This window comes from Hibiscus syriacus, unplaced genomic scaffold (genome assembly GCF_006381635.1).
Source record: "Hibiscus syriacus cultivar Baekdansim isolate YM2019G1 unplaced genomic scaffold, ASM638163v2 tig00111410_pilon, whole genome shotgun sequence".
NCBI lineage: Eukaryota > Viridiplantae > Streptophyta > Magnoliopsida > Malvales > Malvaceae > Hibiscus > Hibiscus syriacus.
In genome coordinates, this window is record NW_024063087.1 from 207,493 (window position 1) to 220,184 (window position 12,692).

At 31.9% G+C, this 12,692-nt stretch overlaps 1 pseudogene; it reads left to right on the forward strand.

The window, feature by feature from the left end:
- Positions 1-1,111: 1,111 nt before the first annotated feature.
- On the forward strand, positions 1,112-12,090 carry LOC120162925 (annotated as a pseudogene).
- Positions 12,091-12,692: the final 602 nt, after the last annotated feature.

Sequence of the window (12,692 nt, forward strand, 5' to 3'; positions counted from 1 at the left end):
AATTTTTTGAAAAACACCAAAATCAAACTTGTTTGCTTGAAATCATAATGCATTTCATTTTTAATTGAATAACTGATTTACTAGCATCAATATCACTTCAAAAAACAACTTATATTCATAAAAAAATTATCACAAACAAAGTCATGAAAATACATCAATTAAATATTCTGAAAAAGCATCATTTTATTCTTGATAAATCACAATCAAAACTAGTGTTCTTTATGATTCACTTAACATGATAAGAATATAAGATTAATTAAAAAATTTACATACATAATAAATATAGTAATTAGGTTATTAAAACATTGATTATAAAAAAAGCTCATTTACTTTTATTTTAGTTTAGTGATCTTAACCTATATATATTAAAAATAAGGATAAAGTTTATAAATGGTCTCCCGATTGTAAGATACTCTGTTGAGTCCTTCAACTATTAAAAGTTACAAGATGATCCCTAACTATAGGGTGTTGTTTTGTTAAGTCTTTCGACTATTAAAAGTTACAAAATGGACACCCGACTATTCATTATATTTCAAACTCATCATTTTTCGTTAAAAATGTTAAGACAAACTGAGATGGAAGTTAACTTGCTGACTGAGATATGATAAAATATGATCTCATAATCTCAAACGATTATCATATCTCAGTCAACAGGTTAACGTCCAGATTAAACGACTGTCAATTTTTTAATAGAAAAAGACAAGTTTAAAACATAATGAATAGTTAGTGACTATTTTGTAACATTTAATAATTGAGAAACTCAACAAAGTAATACCCTATAATTGAGAAACTCAACAAAGTAATACCCTATAATTGATGATCATTTATGTACGTTACCCTAAAAATAAAATAAAATAATAAAAGGCGGGGTGCACCAAAACATATCTGAGATCGCCCCCACTATAACATTCTTAATCAGCGAGTTAAATTGCAAGAGGGATACAGCAGGTCTCACCAGGTACCAGATTCTCATTGTTGTCGGTGAGAATAGTTAAAAATCGAAGGGCCAGATCCATAATTTCATATAAAATCAAGCCCCTATCTGTAAAAAAGCTCCCACCAAATTGATCAGGTTCGCAGTTCACACTCGCTACTCTGTTCTGTACTCCTATTTCCATTCCTAATAAATTTTTTATCCTTTTTGTTTCTTTTTTTTCTTTGTGAAAATTTAATTGGAAAATCCATTTCTTCTCAAAGATTTCAATGCTAGTGTTGCACAATGATCGAGTGGATCTTGTTTGGATCAAATGGAAGTGAGGAGAAAGTCGAGGGAGTTGACGGGAGATCATGAAGTTCTACATATCAACAACAGGGATAAAGAGAGTTACGATATCCAACTCTATTGAAGGAGGAGGGAGCAAAGGAGCCACGGTGGCAGAAACCATTGCCGCGGCTGCGCGTGGACGGCTATCGAGCCGAACGCTGTTGCCGGTCGTCTTGGTATTGGGGATCGTTTTGCCTTTCCTTTTCGTTAGAATTGCTTTTTTGGTTCTTGAATCCGCTTCTTCATCTTCTTGCTCTTCCCCTATCGGTAATTTCATAGCTCTCAACAGTTCGTTTTAACTGAATCTTACGGTATATTTTTATTTTTACTGAAATAGATTACATACAATAAATGTTATTTTGGGGAGAATTATCATCTGAGCTCTGCTCACGCATGTACATATTCCCTCTTAGCCTTTTAAGTTGAAATTGTTCAAATTTATTTTTACTATATTGATTAGAGTATTTCTTTGCTTTTATAGAAAAGTGATTAATTATTGATTTTATTGGGATTTGCAGAATGTAAAGGATGGAGGCTTTTTAGCAGGGGTTACATATCTCAGGTTAGTATAAATATCAATATGCAAAATTTTTGATTTATTTGAATGGATACTTGATTTTCTCAAGTAGATTCTTATTTTTATTTATTTTGTTGTTGATTGAATTTATTTTTAGAATTTTTCATAAAATAATAATAGAAACAAGCAAGGAAAAAGAACATAATCGGGATGACTCATGCTAGGCTGTACTAAACAAGTTGCACTACTAGATTGCCGCGTGTTACATGATGGTAAAGGTAATATTGGAATTGGGTGGGTTTTTCTTTTCTTTTGTTTTCTAGCATTTGGAAGCACATATGTTGTCATTGTCTAGGATAGGATATAGGATAATAATACTAGTCTTTGATTTTTAATAGGGAAAACTATACGAATAGTCTATTCTGTTTAGGATTTGTACGAATTTGGTCCGATTTAAAAATTAAGGGTAAATAGTTCTTAACATTATTGGTCCGTCTGGTCTAAGTTTCTTTGTCGTTAACAAATATGTGACATAGTTGAGGGACTAAAATCGGACGGGAGTTAACGGCCGAGGGACTAAAATCAAACGAATCAGTAAAGTTATGGACTAAAATCGAACGGATTGGTAATGTTAGGGACCATGTATCTTTAATTTTTAAATTGGTGGCCAAAATCAGTTAGACCAAAAACAAAGGGGACTCTTGCATAGTTTACCCTTTTTAATATTTGATAATATAATTTAAGATAATTATTTGATTAGTTTTTCCCATAATTAGTGTTAATTTATTTTAATTATTTATTTAAATATTAATTAAAGACATGCTATGATAGATTAGAGTTGTTTGTGGGGGAAAATAGTCAATATATCAAATAATAATCTTATAATTATTTCTAAAATAGAGAATACCACGGTTTAATATATTTTTATTTTATTAGCAATTCAAATTTAAATTTTTGTATTAGAATTAAAGTCCACTAGATTTTGTTACAACTTCGAGGAAAGAAAACATTTTATCTAAAATATATTGAGAAAAATGTACATATAAATTTATTATTCTTTTGTTCAAATCTCATTTTTTATTTCAATTTTATATGAATGTATGTCAAGATAAAAGCATCATTAAAATAATATTTATTATCCTTTAAAATAAGGAATCCAATCATATATTTAATAATAGTATAGATTCTAACTACTTGAATTTAATTTATTTATATATGATAAAATTAAATTGCTTATGTCAAGACTTGAATGACTTCATATTGTAGGTCTCAAGTCTCAACTTAATAACTTATACTAGAAAAATAGGAGGAAAAAGAAATTTCAAAAGTGATTGGATTAGGGTACTAATTTTTTTTTTGATAGGAATTGAAAGCCTCGTTAAAAACCCCTCCTTGATTAAAGGAGCTTGTAGAGAAGATCCTTAATCAGTGGAAGGAGGAAAAGAAGATTAGCGTACTAATATTGTCCAAAGTTTTCAACTTACAAGTGTCTACATTTAAGAAAATTAATTCAGATAATAGAAAAAGGAAAATAGATACGATAATTTCAGACGAGACACTATTATACTAAATATAATATAAAAAGTAATTAGAATACAATACAACATAATATTTGATGTGAAAAAATAATATGAATATGACACAAATATGTAAGCATATCAAAATTTATATAATGCAGATTATCATTTATGAAGATATATATTTATATTTATGTATAACTGAAAACATCAGCAGCATTGTTGGAGTTTATTTAAGATTTCTACAAGGGAAATGGCATTTTGGTTGAAAACCCAAATCGTGTAAAACATTTTGGAAAAAAAATGCCGATGATAATAAATGGATAATGAAGTAGCATATCTGGGAGGAAATGTCAGTAATATGCTTTCATCATGTTATACTCCTCCACCTGGACGGGAATTTGCTTTTGCCAGTACTCTATGAAGCATGGACATTCATGCTAGGGTGTGGATATGAAAAAATGTGTATCAAGCATGTAATAGCCGTCTAAAAATAAATAAATGGAATATTTGAAGGCTTGTAATCTATGAAGCATGGACATTCATGCTAGGGTGTGGACTAGTGTCAGCTGGGTCTAGTTCACTTAACAAAATACTTATCGCACATGCAATTACATGTTAGAAATAATAAATAAAACTGATAATGTCAAAACATGGTCAAGACATGTTTGAATGCAGTGAAAGCATTTCTTTTTCTTGTTTCCAAATTTGGACTCAATAATGTACAAAACTAAAAATTCTAAAGAAGGAAATAGGAAGAAATAGAAAAAGTATAAAGTTAAATGTTGGAAAAAGTGGAAGTATAAAGTGAAGTATCTGTGCTAATATGTTGCAGGGACTGAAAACAAGAGAGAAATAAAGACATAGATGGCCTAAAATGAGGCAAGTAAAACTGTAAAAGAACTTCTATTTGAATAATTTGGGGTATGGTGATTATGGTTTTGGGCATAAAAGCTTGAGCTATTTGAATCTTAATGATACTATTTGCATGATACCTTTTTAAAACTGTGTCTGTGTCATGTTGTACAGAACGTGTTCTTGTTTATACTTCCTAGCTTGTAATTAATAATGTCTGATTTAGTTTGTGATTGTGATGTTATGCATGTACCATAAAGAAACTCAGAGAAGAACTGACAAGGGCACTAATGGAAGTGAAAGATGGCAACATTGTTGAGGGGGGAACAGAGGATTCACTTGAGACATTCAATGAGCTTGTGAAGGAGATGACGTCAAAGTAACAAGATATGAAGGACTTTGCTTTCAAGACTAAGACCATGGTAATTTACTCTTGCTCAGTTTATTCTTGTCTTTATATACCTGCATGTCCATTTCTGTTCTTTCAGTTATTAGTATCAGTTTATGTAATTTACTTCATTGATAATGGGATAACTGTCTCTTTTCTGTGAAACTGGCTCAATACTACCAGCTAAATGTTTTTAGAGAACAGTGTTCTAGTGTGTATAAGGCTGTAAAAGTGTATTAACTCAAACAATGTAAGTAGAAAGTAAAATTCATATTGTCATTATACATTTTGTTTTTATATTTTTAATTGATGTGAACCAAAGCTACGCTTAATTAATAATTCACTCTCTATCGTAGTAAAAAGAATATATGAGGAATTTTTAAGGTTCTTAAATTACAGAACCAATACTTTAATCACTTACTACATGGCTGTCTTATGTGACTTTTTTGGGTAAAAAAGGAATATTTTTAATTATAACATAGCAATGTTGGCAATTACATCAGTATCGAGCATGGACAAAGATGGTGGTGCATTGCACTTGTTTTTGACTTCGGATTTTATAGGACATTTTATCTGATCTATGTCTTATTGGTTGTTTGTCCAAACATAAATATTCCTTTTGTCATTAAAGACTTTAAATAACATTTTGGGTTTCCAACATATATTATCTCTCATTCAATGAATTTTTTTTTTGGTTATCCGGCGAAACAATTCCTGCAACTTGGGTTAGTCATTTCACATTTGAATTTTGATATAGTATAAAAGGTGCCAAAGCATATTTTCTATGAATTTATCGTGAAGATAACTATTTAGGCTGGCCGTGTGAGGACCTCCACTTTTGAACCTTAAAACATGCCAAATTTGGTTAAACTGAATGATCATGTTGATGATGCATTTTATCCACTAGTAGCCAATGCATTTTGTTTTGACTCTTGTACTTTCTAAGAGCTATTAATAGTTCCTGCGGATCAGTTTCAATTGAGTGTTTTTATTTTTAGGAAAAGTTGTTCAAAATATGAACTAGTTTACAAAAAGATAGATATAGATTAAATCTGAGCTTGAAAGACCTTTCTCTCATAGTTTGTAAGCAGTACCTGATTGTTTGGATATGTATAACCATTTCCTCCTATCCCCAGTACATGGGGTTCTACTGCAGGATTCTTTTTCTCTTTAAAACCTACATTATGACAGTTTTCTACATGAATTGGATCTGTAATTTCTCCTTCCAACTCTTTTTTATATTCTTGTGTAAACCATGTATTGAAGTTGATGCACCCGCTTCATTTTCTGTGCAAGCAAGCAATATGTTTATTTAATCATATAAATATATCAACATGATTTCAGGATCCTTTGATACTTCTGCCGGCTTTTTCCTTTTGTTTAACTTAAACTCTCAAATTACTACAGTTAATTAAGAATTTGTAAAAATATTAAGGACTATTTTTCCTCTTGAAGCTCATAGGTTTCTCTGAACTAGGGGTGTTTGCATTCTATTTAGCATGTCTGTTGCATTCTATTTTGTATTTAATGTGTATAAAATTTTGTCAGGGGATTATGTTTATATATTTGTTTCTAAATTTTTCCTTTTTATTGTCAATTTGTACCGAGGTTTTTATGTGTTGGTGAAGTTCATTTGCATCTCAGTAGCGTTTCTTTTATTGAAATTGACAATTATTTTTCAAAACTAGCTAGTATCACTTGAAGGAGATCCTTTTTCTATTAAAATTTAGAAATAACTGACTCAGCCATCAACTTGGATTATCCAATTATACCAAACGGTTGAGTTACTCGTGGGTTTAAAAGTCTTTTATAAAGGACTTTTCCTCTTTATTGTCAATTACTTTGTACTAAGGTTTTCTGTGTTGGTAAAGTTTATGTGCATCTCATAGTGTTTTTATAGAAATCAGTTGTACATTTGAAAACTGGTAAGTATTACTTGAAGGAAATCCTTTTCAAAGTTGGAAATAACCGACTCAACCAGCAAGATGGACTATCCCATTATGCCAAATGATTGAGTTACTTTTGGGTTTAAAAGGCTTTTATAGGACACCATGATAAGGCTTTTCTTTTTGGTTTTAGTCAATTTGTTGTCCTGCATCAGAATGTTATTGTAATGGAACATTGGTCAGGGTTCTTGCTTGATGATATAATCTCAAAGGATCAATTTTCTGATGTGCTTTGACAGATTTTTTGTTCTATATAGATTAGTGCTATGACAAATAGTTTTGACAGCAATTTTCCTTTCATTCTTCTGAACCCCAATGAAGATGCCTGTGTGTGGTGCTAATTTTTGTTTCTTGCAATAAATATATATGTTATCTTAATATATTGCATTCTGGTTTGATTTACTAACTAAATGAGGTTTGTAGCTTGTATTTGGTTGTATGTGCTTATTTATTCATATGGCATGAATGCTTATTACTACGATGGGTTGTATAAGGAAATTCTGATTATAAATTATATATTTTGCCATTTCTCAGTATGTAACTTTCAATATATGCAAACACTTCGAAATTCGTCTAATATATCAAAGTACTTCCACATTTTTGTTCCCAGCTTTTAGACATGGAGCAGAAGGTCCAGTCAGCAAAGAAGCGTGAGGTAATGTACTGGTATTTAGCTTCGAGGGGTGTCCCAATGAGCCTACGTTGCCTCTGTCTGAAATTGGCAGAAGAGTATGCTGTAAATGCATTGGCCCGCTCTTGTTTACCTCTACCCGAACATGTTTCTCAACTTTCTGACACATCCTTTCACCATATTGTGCTTCTGACTGACAATGTTCTGGCAGCCTCCGTTGTGATATCCTCTACAGTTGAGAAAGCAGCAAATCCTGAAAAATTGGTGTTTCACATAGTAACAGACAAGAAAACTTACAGCTCAATGCATGCCTGGTTTGCGATAAATTCGTTGAAATTAGCTGTAGTGGAAGTTAAGGGATTACATCAATATGATTGGTCTCAGGAGGTGAATGTTGGAGTTAAGCAGATGTTGGAAATACATCACTTGATTTGCAGTCATTACTACAATAATCTGAAAGAAGAAGACTTTGAACATGGGGAAGAACATCAAAAAAAATTTGAGGCTTTAAGCCCTAGCTGCCTGTCCCTTATGAATCATCTTCGCATTTATATCCCCGAAGTAATTACTCTAATTCTGCATTGAAATTTCTGACAAGTGATTTGTTCCGAACCTTAAAATTCAGTTGGCATTGATATGTTCTAACATTCTTGAGTTCCACAGCTGTTTCCGGATCTCAACAAGATAGTATTCTTGGATGATGATGTTGTAGTACAACATGACATCTCATCTTTGTGGACGTTGGATCTCAATGGGAAAGTCGTTGCCGCCGTTGTTGACTCATGGTGTGGGGACAATTGCTGTCCAGGAAGGAAATACAAGGACTACTTGAATTTTTCTCACCCGAAGATTTCATCCAACCTCGACCAAGATCGTTGTGCATGGCTTTCTGGTATGAATGCCTTCGATCTTGAAGCTTGGAGGAGGACCAACATCACATCATCTTATCATAAATGGTTGTTTTTTGGAGTTGGATACCATCCGTTTCGTACAGAGTCTCAATTCAGGGTTCGCTCTATGGCAACCGGGAGACCTTCCACCAAGCTTACTTGCTTTTGAGGGATACGTGCATCCTATTGATCCTTTATGGCAATTGGCTGGTTTAGGCTATCGTTCCTCTTCGGCACAAGGACAGATATTGGAGGCTGCTTCTGTGTTGCATTTCACTGGCCCTGCCAAGCCATGGCTCGAGATCGGCTCTCCAGAAGTACGAAACCTATGGAGCAGACATGTAAATTTATCGAACAGCTTTATTCGGAAATGTAAGGTTTTGCTTCAAGGTCAGAGCAGAAAGTTATCTCGAGTTGTACACATCTCAGATTGAGGACCATGAAAACGGCAGTAACACAATTTGGAAGCAAGCAGAGGGAAGAAGGTTTTGGCTTCAGTCTCTGCATATAGTAAGGATCTTCAACCTTCAAGATAATATAGTTAGTTAATTAATTAATCATTATATTATATCAATGTAGCTGTTAAACAACACTGTAAATTTTACGCCACTCATCAGTTAATTGGAATTACTTTATATAAATGGTGAAACACTTTTATCATGTTGTACCCCCCACGTTAATTCATCTATTATAATTTGGTTCTTTACTTTTCGAAATGTGTACTTTTATAACCATGAATTGTTTTAGAGAAAAAAATTAAAGAATAATGTTGGAGATCGAGGCCACAAGATATTATGTTAGAGGATACGAATTTATAAAATTTTAAAAGAGAAACGAACTTATAAAATTTAACTGGGAAGAGACGAAAACAAATTTTTAACAAAAAATACAAAATAATATATTTAAAATATATAAGAATTTTAAATTTTTAGGAGATGACTGTCTTCCCTCGCCCGCTCTATATCTATCCTTGGATGGACGAATACAAGAAGGGATCAGACGAGGTTTTTGGAACCCAATCTTCCATGAATATGATTATGGGAGTGATCAATAAGTAGAGGTGTGCAAAAATACCCGAGCCGGTTGATCCGACCCGTCGATCCGCCGATCCGAACCTAAAAAACCGTGTAATTTTCTAAAAGAAATTACTCAGCCTGACATTTCCCGGGTCAGACCTGGGTCACAAAATTGAATTTTTCCAGGTACCTAGTTACCCGAGTACCCGATTAGGGATTTTTTATGGTAAAGTACCTATTTGATCACTTATATATTATCTAATTTATCTAATTTATGGTAAACTATCTATTTGGTCACTTATATATTATCTAATTTATGTTTTGGTCACTCGATTATTATTTAGGGTAAACTACCTATTTGGTCGGTTATATATTATCTAATATAATTCATATATATTTTTATTTAGGGTAAACTACCTATTTGGTCACTTATATATTATCTAATTTATGTTTTGGTACTCGCTTATTATTTTTTTTTAAAATTATACCAAAAATTATGTTTTGATTCTGTTTTGGTTACTCATATTTAAAAATGAACAATGATGCTAACATGCCATTTTTTAATTATGTTTGGATGTTGGACTAACATTTTTTTAACTATGTTTGGATGTTTGACAATATAATTCGAAGTTTGGAACATTTAAAATTATGTGTGATTTTTAATTAATAATTTTAAAAAAAACCCGAGTATCCGGGTATCTGAAATACGGGTACCGACAAAATTCGGGTACCCAGTAACATTCAGGTCGATAAACGGATCGAGAAATCAATTACCCAAAGATCCGGGTACTCGGAAATTTGCACACGCCTAGGATAAATAAATCTTGTTACAAAAATCTCATGTTAGTCGATGAAAATTTATGCAGGTTGATAAGATCGTTAAAAATTTCCATGATGATTGTATAAATAGAATATTGATAACGAGAATCGTCCCAATATTTTCGGGACCTTAGAGTGGAAATTAAAAAATAAACTCTATAAAATAAAAGTATATTCAATTATTTGAATAATTAATTTAATATTATATTAATGAATTATAAAAAATATTAAATTTTGTCAAATACATTATTTTTATTGTTTTTGTTAAGAACACACCTTAAAATATTATATTCCTTTTTATTTGAGTTGGAAAGACAGAAATATTTGTCTTAATATATTTAAACGATTATTTTATTTTCAATTGAAAATAATGAAGTATTGTCATTTTCTCCTTAGAGTTCTTATTTATAAGGTGTCGCATGTTTGTTTAGAATAAGAGGAATCATAATTTAAATTTATACTCGAATTCTTGATTACCATTATTAAAGACAACATATGATCGATTATGTATCAATTTTAGATGTTGTGAGAGTACTCATTCTTCTTCACGCATAATCAACTCACAAACCCTTTTCAAAATAAATTTTTGATTACACACATGCCTATTTTGTCTTTTAAAATATTTTTCTTAATTTAAAAAAAATAATTTCTAGATATTTTACCTACCTAACACAAATGTCGATAACATCTCTATTTTTTTTACTTCTCAGTTAAAGTCAAGTATTGCTCCTTTTTCTCAAGTTTAAAGACAGTTCTGGCACTTTTTTCAGAAGAATTCGTTCAAATTGTACAGATCTATGTACTGTCTTTTTTTCGTGGATTGAATTCATCAATTATAATTTAGTTCTTTACTTTTCGAAATGTTTATAACCATGAGTTGTTTTAGAGATAAACGAAAAAAAGATTAATATTGGAGATGGAGGAATACAAGAAGGGATCAGAGGAGGATTTGGGAAACCAATCCTCAATGAATATGGTTAAGGGAGTGATTGACGAGAACTCGTAGTTGATCTATTAATTAACTTTTAGAAATATTGAAGCGATATAGTGTAATTTTTTCGGTTTAATAACCGGACTTGTATTTGATCGGTTAATCAAATATTCCGGATCAATTTTTGAGACAATTTTCTCAATCCAATTTAATATTATTTTTTTGTTTAATCACCGGTATTTAATCTATTGATCAATTATTCCGAATCAGTTTTATATAAATTCATTATGAGACGACTCTCTCAATCGAATTTATTTCATTCTATATGTAAATTATTATATAAAATAATAATAAAATCGACATCACTTTAATAGTCTTGACACCAATTTAAAAGACTGTTGTGTATTAACTTCCTCTTTAAAAAGTCTCACATGGCGTTCTAGATTTTTTTGACTCCACCATTGACTTCAAGTACATAGCCAGCTTTAAAGCAACAAACCCCTAAATTATTTATAATTTTTTATCGCTTAAATTCTATAAGTCTTAATTTTTAAAGTAGAGGTTATTAAATGTTTAAATATACTTAAATTTGTAATCTTTAATATATTGTAAGAATATAGTATATCAAGTCAAATATGACTCCATCAATAATATATATAGAGACTGAGACAAAAATTTATATTAAAAAATATAAACTTAAAAAAATATATTAAAAGTCTTCAATAAAAATATTTAAATAATATAAAAGATTAAAAAAAAATTCAACCTCTATCATTTCATTCCTACTATATATTTATCTTATCAGTAACGTGAATTCAATCAAATTCCACTTCATATTAGAAGATCAATTTATTCTATTTTTTTTTAAAAGTAAAATCGTCAGATATTATTAATGAATAAAACAAATACAGTGAATAATGAATAAATAAAATGAACTGATGGTTAATCTAAAAACACTTAATAGGCAACCTAATTCTTACCCCTAAAACAAAACATAAAGTATACTCCTTTCATCCGGCCGTTCAGCTCCTCACTGTTCTCAAAATCTTCATTTGATGTGCTGCTATGAGAAGGTTACAGAAACCTATCGATCCTTCTCTTTGCTTCCTTACGTTCGTCGATCTACGGCGGATCTAGCCACCGCCTGCCGCGCTGGTTCCTCTGGATTTCCTCCACCCAGTAGTGTTCTTCCTCTCCTGTTTCTGTCTGTTTCCTTCACGGTGGGTAAAACGGAACTCACAGTGTTGAAAAGCTTGAGTTTGTTGCTTGGCTTCCCAGATGAGTGCATTAATCTCCGAGTTGTCTGGGCTTGGTGACTTAAGTCTTTCCGTCACCGATCGAGAGTTTCCCTCCAAATCACCCGATTGAAACCCAAATCCAACGCCAGCTGTATTGCATGGTTCGCTGTCACTGCTTACGCCGTTAATGTTTGGGATTCACAAGGTAACTCTTTTGCATGCTCCCATTTTGAAACCTAAATGATTCCTGATTACTACACCCGATAGATATCTACCCTTTGTTCTGTTGAAACTTGCATCGTATTTCACTTTTACCATTTCTTGAGGGGGGGAGTCCATCATGTTAAAGTTCGTGCCTAGAACCAGATGTTTCTCTGTTTATCCCGTCGTATTCTTGAATTTTGCTGCGAAATAGGGTAACTATTTCTTCACTTCGCGTAATCTTGCCTTCATGGATTCGTATATTACGAGCGATCCATAATGCCCAGATACCCACTAATACTTATGTCTGTTTTTGTGTTGGGTGTATTCAAAGACTCAGCTTAGCCACTCCTTGAAGGTCCAATTGCTGCTTTGTGAAGGCCAAAGGTAATGTAAGCTTTGCCATACTGTTTGGGCGAGTGGGCAATCTTTTAGTACGTGAATACTTGATTCCACTTTTGTATGGGCACCATGGTGAT